The sequence below is a fragment of the Fundulus heteroclitus genome, unplaced genomic scaffold (genome assembly GCF_011125445.2).
Source record: "Fundulus heteroclitus isolate FHET01 unplaced genomic scaffold, MU-UCD_Fhet_4.1 scaffold_904, whole genome shotgun sequence".
Classification (NCBI taxonomy): Eukaryota; Metazoa; Chordata; class Actinopteri; order Cyprinodontiformes; family Fundulidae; genus Fundulus; species Fundulus heteroclitus.
The window spans coordinates 8,866-18,082 of NW_023397367.1; the positions used below are offsets into that span (position 1 = coordinate 8,866).

General features: G+C 44.7%; 1 long non-coding RNA gene and 1 pseudogene across 1 annotated transcript; both read right to left on the reverse strand.

Annotated features, from left to right (window-relative positions):
- Positions 1-3,995: 3,995 nt before the first annotated feature.
- LOC105924646 lies at positions 3,996-5,785 on the reverse strand (annotated as a pseudogene).
- A 699-nt stretch (positions 5,786-6,484) lies between these two features.
- On the reverse strand, positions 6,485-7,808 carry LOC118562393. The gene is made up of 3 exons (XR_004930599.1): positions 7,613-7,808; positions 7,203-7,424; positions 6,485-7,084 (listed from the first exon to the last, which is right to left on the reverse strand). It is a non-coding gene; the product is annotated as an uncharacterized LOC118562393 (long non-coding RNA).
- Positions 7,809-9,217: the final 1,409 nt, after the last annotated feature.

Sequence of the window (9,217 nt, forward strand, 5' to 3'; positions counted from 1 at the left end):
AGGAATCAGCCACACCCACCAAACTTACAGCGTTTGTGGGTCCCCTCAGACACACTCTCTGGGCCAAGTATGGAACCCGTACCTCTTAGACTTTTGGAGTTATTTTGAATGAACAGACGATTTTTCTGGTTTTCATCCCTTATCCTAGTCTGAAACGTGAAAATGACCCAAAATTGTGTCACCCAGGAATACTTTCTACTGACTCAGGACCCTCTGAAACGCACTCTGGTAAGGTTCCCACAAGCACCTCAAACCAAAACACTTAGCGCAAATTTTCAATCTGGCCTGGTTGAGACCATGTTACAGATTGCCACATGTGTCTTGACTGGACACATTCTCACTTACAGACTCACCCAGACCCTATCCAGACCTTAACCACTCCCACCTGTGACGTCACTCGGGACCCCTTGCAGACCACTCGGGACACTCCAAAACACACCCTGGTCAAGTTCCCCTAGAGACCGCCCACCACAACACTTGGAGCAATTTTTGGTGTTTTGGTCAACTCAATGGACCATGGCAAATGAGGTGTCTGCGGACTCAGGGGGACGCGCTGAGCACGGGGAAACAACTCCCAGCTCCATCCGACCATCCTAGCCAAACTTCAAAAATGAATGGGAGTCTATGGCAGCTATAGGAAGGGGAGGGGCCAGGACCACCAAACTTGACGGGAAGGTGGGGGGCCCCGGGGGGAGTGTACACACCAAGTTTGGTGAGATTGGCACTTATACTTTTTGACTTATTGAGAGTGCCCGATATTGTCCAATGAATGGGAGTCAATGGCAGCTATGTCAAGGAAAGGGGCCACACCCACCAAACTTTAATAGAATGTGGGTCTCCCCCATGGGTCCCTCTGAGCCCAATATGGGCCCCATACCTCTTTTACTTTTTGACTTATTGAGAGTGCCCGATCGACTTTTCTGGTTTTCATCCCTTATCCTAACCCTAACCCTAACCCTAACCCTAACCCTAACCCTAACCCTAACCCTAACCCTAACCCTAACCCTAACCCTAACCCTAACCCTAACCCTTATCCTGACCCTGACCCTGACCCAGACCCTATCCAGACCTTAACCACTCCCACCTGTGACGTCATCCAGGACCTATTCCAAACGACTCAGGACACTCCAAAACGCACTCTAGTAAAGTTCCTCAAACCACCTCCAACCACCCACACTTTGTCAAAAAAATGACCCAAGTCTCACCATGTTAAATTCTTTTTGTCATGAAAGTGGGGCATGTTGGGTATCTGGCAATCCGGCTTGAGGAGAGGATTACAAAGAACCAGGTTTGAGCTGGCTGCCACCTTCCTACAAGGACTTATGACCTTTTTGTCTCGTCAAATTTTGACAATTTTTGCATATCTCGAGAACCGTAAATCCTAGAGAGATGGGGACACTTCCAGTGTGTCCAGAGACCCCAAAAATGGGGAGGCGGAGCTTACTTCCATCCCTCTATCTCCTTTCGTTTTTTAAGAAAATTCATTTTGTCTCGTCAGGACATGGTTGTTATCCTATAACCCTAACCCTAACCTAACCTAACCCTAACCTAACCCTAACCCTAACCCTAACCCTAACCCCCCTTCGGGGGGAACTGTCATATCTTTGGTTCCCTAACCCTAACCTAACCCTAACCCTCTGCCCACAACCCAGACTCCAACCCTAACCCTACTTCCCATTTTTTATAAAAAAAATATAAAATACAAAAACATATCTGAAAAAATGATAAACACCAAAAACATCTATAAAAAAAGAAAAAAATCTTGCTATAAACATATTCTTTCAATGTTAAAAACCATTAAAACGTTTTTTCATATTAAAATCTAATAGAATAAAGTTGTTCTAAGATAAAAACTACATAAAAAACGTTTTCTTTTGCTTCAATCTGTTAAAACCTTTAAAAATTGTTTTTTTGATGAAAAACTGTTAAAAAAATCACTACTTTTGCTTAAGAAACACGCTATAATGTGTTAAACCCTAACCCTAATAGCAGAGAGAGAGACAGAAAGTGCTGGAAAGACAGAGGGGGCGGGGCCTGAGCCTATATAAGGCTGACTCCCTCTCACTCTGGCTCCGTTGAGCTCAGACAGCAGACAGGAGCAGACATTTGAAAAAAAACTCTCTCTTTTTCTTTTTCTTGCGTGCCTTGTGCCTGAAGAAGACCCAGAAGGGTCGAAACGTTGCACTTTTGGGCACACAGCTTTTTCTTTATGAAAACTTGTTTTATTTTTTTATTTTTGATCATTTTGTATACATAAAAAAATTGAAAAACAATAAAAGTATAAAAACAACTAAAGTCCAAAAAAAACATTTTTATTTTACGTATTGTTTCCCATTTTGGAAACCCTCCTTTAGTTGTTTGTTTTATTTTATTTTAATTACAGAAATAAGGACACTTTAAAAACAAATTCATTTCTTTTATTAAAACTCTCAACTATGGATGGTTGGACGGTGGTTCGTCATGGCCGTGGACGCCAGCGGAGCCGTCCTCAGCAGCGAGGCCGTGGTGACGGGAGGTCCGTCCACTGGATGGACCGTGCATCATACTTCTCCTTCGGGAGGAGGAATCAGTTCCCCTCCCCTAACCCTAAAACTATTAAGAAACTTGGATATGACAACAATAACTAAATAAATAATTTTGTTTAAAAGTATTAAAAATGGTTAAAAACCATTAAAAACTGTTAAAAACGGTTAAAACTGTTAAATTTCATTAAAACACGATTATTTTATGTAAAAAAAACTTAAAATTCATTAAAACTGGTTTGCCATGATTAAAACAATGTAGGACTCAATACTGCAGAGGCTGAGGGGGTGGAGCTTAGGAGCCTATATAAGGAGGCCCTCTGCTCTCTGCCTCATTCGAGCTTCGGCAGCCGTAGTCTGCAGACCATAGTGTGCCTTACCTGAAGAAGACCTAGAAAAGGTCGAAACGTTGTTGGCACACGATTTTTTTCTAAAAATCCATTTTATTTTATTTTTTTAAATCTCATTTTATTTTTTATTTACAGAAAAAATAAAACAATAAAAAAATAAAAACAGCTAAAAGACCAAAAAAACATTTTACGTTTACGTATTGTCTTCCAATTAGGAGACCCTCCTTTAGTTGTTTGTTTTATTGTTTTATTTTAATCACAGTAAAAAACACAATTCATTTATTTTTTTTTAAAAAATCATTAAAAACACAGCCATGGATGGCTGGACGGTGGTCCGGGGCGGAAGAGGACGCCAGCGGAGCCGTCCACAGCAGCGAGGCCGGGGTGACGGGAGGTCAGTCCATTGGATGGACAGCGCACCATCCTTCTCCTTCGGGAGGAGGAATCAGTTCCCCTCACCTAACATAACATAACATAACCCTAAAACCAGCCATGACCATAAAAGTCTCACATTTAACGTCACCCAGGACCACTCTCTATCCACTCGGGGCACTCTGAAACGCGCTCCGGTGACGTTGCCACAGGGACTTCCGAGCAAAACACTTTGAAACATTTTTCACTGGTGTTTACCCCTTTAACCTATACGGCTGACCAGTGCAACGCATATTTTGGCCAGAAGATGGAGCTGTCGCTTGTTGAGGCTGCAGGGCAGCATATGTGTCCTGCTTTAAGCAGCAGGAGGCGCTTTGACTGCTGCAGCTTTATGCACCCAAATTAGGCTAAAAACCAACGCTTGTGTTGGGCAGAGAAGGCTCAACTTCGGCACAGGCCTGGACTTGTTTTACCTTTTTTTTTCTTTTGAATGACCATCACCTGGATGACTGAGAATCTTCACCACTGGTATAAATAATAATAATCATAATATTATTATTAATAATAAATATTATACTTTTCATAATCAAACAGGTATAACTGCATAACACTGAACCTTAGAGAAACCAATGAATAAAATGTCATTGCAGGCAAATTTTTTTTTTAATAAAACAAATCAAAAGAAAAATTTTAAATCAATAAAAAAAAAAGAAATAGAAAAAGTCAGTCTCTGGATGTGATGGGACAGGGATCACAGCGGCGAGCAGGGTAGCGACCCATGCTCTTTCTTCTCCTCGTGGTCTTTCTTCTCCTTCTCCTCCTTCAACCATCCATGGATGGGAGAGGATTGCCCCCAGAGAAGGGCGGTCCTCGGGCCGAAAGGACAGACACCAGCGAATGAGAGCCTGGCATTCTGCAAAGGGGGGGAACTGACTCAGCAAATGCACAAATGTCAATAAATGGTGCGTCTGCGGGGGCGGGTCCAGTGCTCACCTTCGGAGACGGGATGCGTGAACAAGAGCGTGACCCGGACGATCTCCTGGTTGAGCTCGAACGGGGTGTTCCCACAGACCATCTCGAAGAGGAGCACGCCGAGCGACCAGGCGGTGAGCGGGATGGCGTGGTAGGTCCCATGCTGGATCCATTCCGGAGGGCTGTAGACACGCGTACCTGCACAGAGCAAAAAACATCAGTAACCCTTCCGCTTTCACCGTCGTCGTGGGGTTCGTCGGCTGAGCTCCGCACCTTCAAAGTCGTCGTACGGACCGTCTTTCAGCAGCGCCCCGGATCCAAAGTCGATGAGCTTTACCTCCATCGTCTCCGTGTTCACCACAATGTTCTCATCCTTGACGTCCCGGTGGACAACGCCGTGCTGATGCACGAACCTCAGCGTCTGGACCACCTGCCTGAAGAACCTGAGGGGGCGGAGCAAAGAAAGGGCGTTAACAGGCCGGCAGAGGACCCGCAGGCACACATTACCACGGTAGCTGCAAGAGGCACACCTGAGCGCGAGACGTTCAGGAAGCGCGCCTCGCTCTTTGATAAAATCGAAGAGATCCTGGCACTGGGCCGGTCGCTCCGTGATCAACAGGAAGCCCAGCCCCTCCACCTCCAACCAGTCTAGCATCCGGATCACGCCGCTTTCACCCTCGACTTCAGAGAGTCGCTGCAACAGAGCGCTCTCCAAGGGTACAGGCCGCAGTGATCCGGGCTGCAGGGAAAGAGTTGCACGGAGTCATTGATTCATAAATCATCAAAACAAAAGAAAGAAGAAGCTAGAACAGCAGGATGTGATGTGGCGAGCAAACGAGCTCATTTCAGCTTCTCTGTGCTTCCCCTGAGAAAACTTTGGCCTGGAGTATTGTCTGCAGGTGTTTGTATAACTCTCCTACTGGGGCAGATCACTACGGGGAAATCCAATGACAATGACATCATCCCCCTGCAGCTGTGGTTCTGCCGCCTGTGCAGCGGACTGCTTCCGGAGGAACGAAGCGTATTTACCAGGTGGACCCACTCCTTGACCAGCCCCCTGGAGATCAACTTGATGGCGACCGGGAGTCCATCTGACAGCCGCTCCCCCGAAATCACCCAACTAAAGCCGCCTCTGCCGAGCGGAGTTCCGCAGCGGTACCGTGGACTGCAGACCTTGGCTGAGGGACAGAATCATGACACAATCAGAACTGGACCAAAACTGGAGGCCTCTGGCATGTCAAATAGTGAAATACTAACAGTTAACCAACCTATCGCTACAATCTGTGTTCAGGAACTAAAAATAACAATCACCTCGTTAAAAAAAAGTATTGTGAAAAACATCTATGTAAAACAAATGTGTTATTACAGAAGAAAAATTACTTCATAACAATGAACACACCTTGATATATTACCTATTTCCCTTCTTGCAAATATATGGCTGGGCTTTGGTGCTGTTGGGTCCATTTTCACCGTGTAGAAATAACAGAAATACGGAGCAATTTTGATGTCCATTCACGTTACCACTACTACTGCTGCCGCTGTGTGCTCTGAGGTCCTTCCACGTGGCAGGAGACCCCGTACTTGACGGGATGGCGCCACCTACTTCCGGAAGACTCTTCTTTTTTTATGCCGGTTGGTAAGCAATTTATTAATTACTGCCATCTACTGGAGTGCAGTGTGGATCGGGATGCAACCACTGAGCTATATTATCCACTGGAGTGCCAATCGCCTGCTGTTAGAATGAGTCGCTTTGAAGACACCAGCCGCCATATTGGTACTCCCTATTTTCCTCCAGTAACTAGGGAATATGTGCACTACAGCATCAAATAACAAGGCTTTTTTCATGTTCAGGGGGGGCTTAAGACTTTTAAAATGTAAAATGCCATATACTTTTGTTATGTTCTAAAAATATCAAGTACTGAGAAAGTCATGTGCTGAAATATTTTGCATTTTATTCATTTAAATATATATATTTAACATTTATAAATATATAAATAATATACAAAAACATATATTTACATATGTGTATACATATATATACATATATACATATACACATACTTTTATTTATATATATATATATATATATATATATATATATATATATATATATATATATATATATATATATATAAACGTAAAATATTTCAGCACCTAATTTCCTAGTAGTTGATAGTGTTAGTACATCCACTGACTGTAGAATTGCCTATGAAACGTTTTCACTCCGCCAGAAAACTGCTTGTTGTTGCAACCAAATCCTGTGGGATTCTGTGCGAGTAGGAAGTAGCAAGATGGCGGCCAGTGACTTCAGTTTTTCAGCAAAATCAGCACTCCAGTGTATTATATAGCTCAGTGGATGCAATATATATTCTCCCACCGAAAATAAATAACTAACTAAATAACAAAATAAAAATATCTAAATGTTTTCCTCCAGCACAGACTGAGTGGCACAGACTGAGTTGGCCAGAACAGCTCCGCCTGCTGGCCAACATATGCTTTGCACTGTCTGGGCAAATGTGACACCTTGAAGTCATGGCAAAGTTTAAACGTGCACAACTTGAAAAGCAAGCCAGCTAGGCTTTTGAAACTGGGTGAGCTAGTGAAGCACATAGTAAAGTATTTTTCAGAGCAATGTCAGCTTTGTGGGCTCACTCTAGCGCCCGCCAACGCCCGGGGAAGGTGCACACTTTGAAAAAGTCTCACTCAAAAAGTAGAGCAGCCGGCTGTTTCACAATGTCTGAATGTGTCAAGCCCATCCTGAAGGTTGCAGGGCCTCCAGCACGTGCATGCCCTCTTCGGCGCTGACTACCGAGCCATGGTAGTCGCAGACGACGGTGCCTCTGGCAAAGTCCTTGGTGGCAAAGACACCTATGCGTGGAGGAGGGAAACACGGTCACTTTTGCAAAACGCACACTGATTAAATGCATCACAGAATTGTAACGCCCCTCGAGATGGGCGACCAAACTGCCATGGAACATCGACCCACCGTTGCCTGCTCTGGGGATTTTGCTCTCTGCGATGGTGAGCCGTGGCCAGCTCTGGTTCCTGATGTGCCCGATCAGGTCCGGGTCATTGGTCAGACCCACTTTGGGTGGCAGAGTCCAACCCTCCACAACCTCCCGAGCAGAGACGCAGTTGGACCTCCAGCCAGACCTCCTGATGTAGCCCTGGACCGTCACAACGGAGGGCTTCTTTCAGGTCCAGTAGGCTAGGAGAAAACAGGGGAAACCACGCACGTTCGCTGTTACAATCAGAATCAGAAAAGAAAAAAAAACAGCCAAAAACAACGTTCCACCACAGTGCCCTCATTTACATCAGGCTTGATATTTGGACATTTCTCCTCCCTCACGCGTTAGTGAGTGCGACTGGGCCATTTTGAGCGCTCTGACTACTTACCGAGTAGATGTGTGCGCCGGAGCTTTCGCTGGTGCGTCCTTCACGAGTCATACAGCGCCCTGTCCGCGGCGAAGCTATTGTCCCGCCTCTGCTTCTTGGTGGGCGCCTGGCCGTCCAGGGTCACAGGAAACTCCTGGAAAAAAGCTCCCACATCCGTGCTCTCCTCGGGGCTGGTTTCCCACGGCCGCTTGCGCGCTGGATGGCGGCCAAAGGGGCTGAGGGAGGAAGGATCAGGGATGTGGACAGAAAGGGAGCAAGCGAGAGAGACAGAGGGGATGTGTAAACACGCAACTGAAGGCTTTCTGCTTCCTGGGAACTATCATCTCCCAGGACCTAAAGTGGGAGCTGAACATCAACTCCCTCACCAAGAAAGCCCAGCAGAGGATGGACTTCCTGAAGAAGGCAGCTGAAGAACTTCAACCTGCCAAGGACAATGATGGTGCAGTTCTACTCAGGGCCGCTGGAACTAATTTTGAACAGGGGGTGCTGTGAAATTTTTATTTTTTTGGACAAAAGACCTATGAGCCTACAGGCCTAATTAAAATACAATAAATAAATGGATTAATATTTACTACTTTATTGTCATGTACACTTCAGTGCACGCAACCAGGGTCTAATGGGGACGTCATCCAAAGCAGCCAGCTTGTATTGACTTGCTGTGCAACTCTGATCTCTCTTGCTCGTTAAATTTTTCAGTGGCTTTACGACAATTTGAAAATCCAGCATTTGAAACTGGATGTTGGCTGGAAGGGCCAACATCCAGCCAACCTGGCCTGCCGGTGCAACCATAGACATAATATAAGAGTAGACCCCGCATCGACAGCTTTCGCCTATGGCGCTGATGAGATTTGGGGGCGCCATCTTCGGGAGGTCAACAGCTCTGCTCAGTGTAATATGTTGAGGAGGCACAGAATCAATTTGAATGAACTATAACTTGCTGAATATTAAACAAATTTTCATGTTTTTTGGGGTTTTTTTGCTGGGAACTTTAAAACTATAGCTACAAAAACAAAGGGTTCAGTGCATTTAAATAGTCATAGTGGGGTTAAAGGTAAAAAAATATTCTGATAAATGTATGTTGCAAAACACAGCTACTGATAAAAAAAATTTTATACACAAATATATACATATACAGAGAGAGAGAGAGAGAGAGAGACTTGTCCATGAAAGCCAAAAAACTCAAGGCTTAAAGGTGAACAAAACTAAAAGTGACCCAAACAAATCAATTGTCTAATTAAACAAATTGTTTTCTAAACAACCAAATTTAAACAAAAGTATGAATACAACAAATAAGCAAATAAATAAAAATGAACTAAATCATCTAAATTCTAAAACGTAACAAAAATAGAGAAATAGCTCTGTGCCAAAAATACCCCGCACAGTGCTGTGGCATTCTTCTATTCATCTTAAACCAGAAGGTTGAGGTAGCAGGTCGACCGCCCCAAGATGGCGGCCGTAATTTCGGAGTGAGGAGACTTCCTCACTCCGGCTCTCACTCCGGCTGCTCTCCGTTGACGTGTTTTTGGTACTAGTGTTCTTCTTCACTGGTGGTGGTTTTCCAAAATAAAAAATGCGTTTCTGTGCCATATTTCCTCCTCGTTTCTA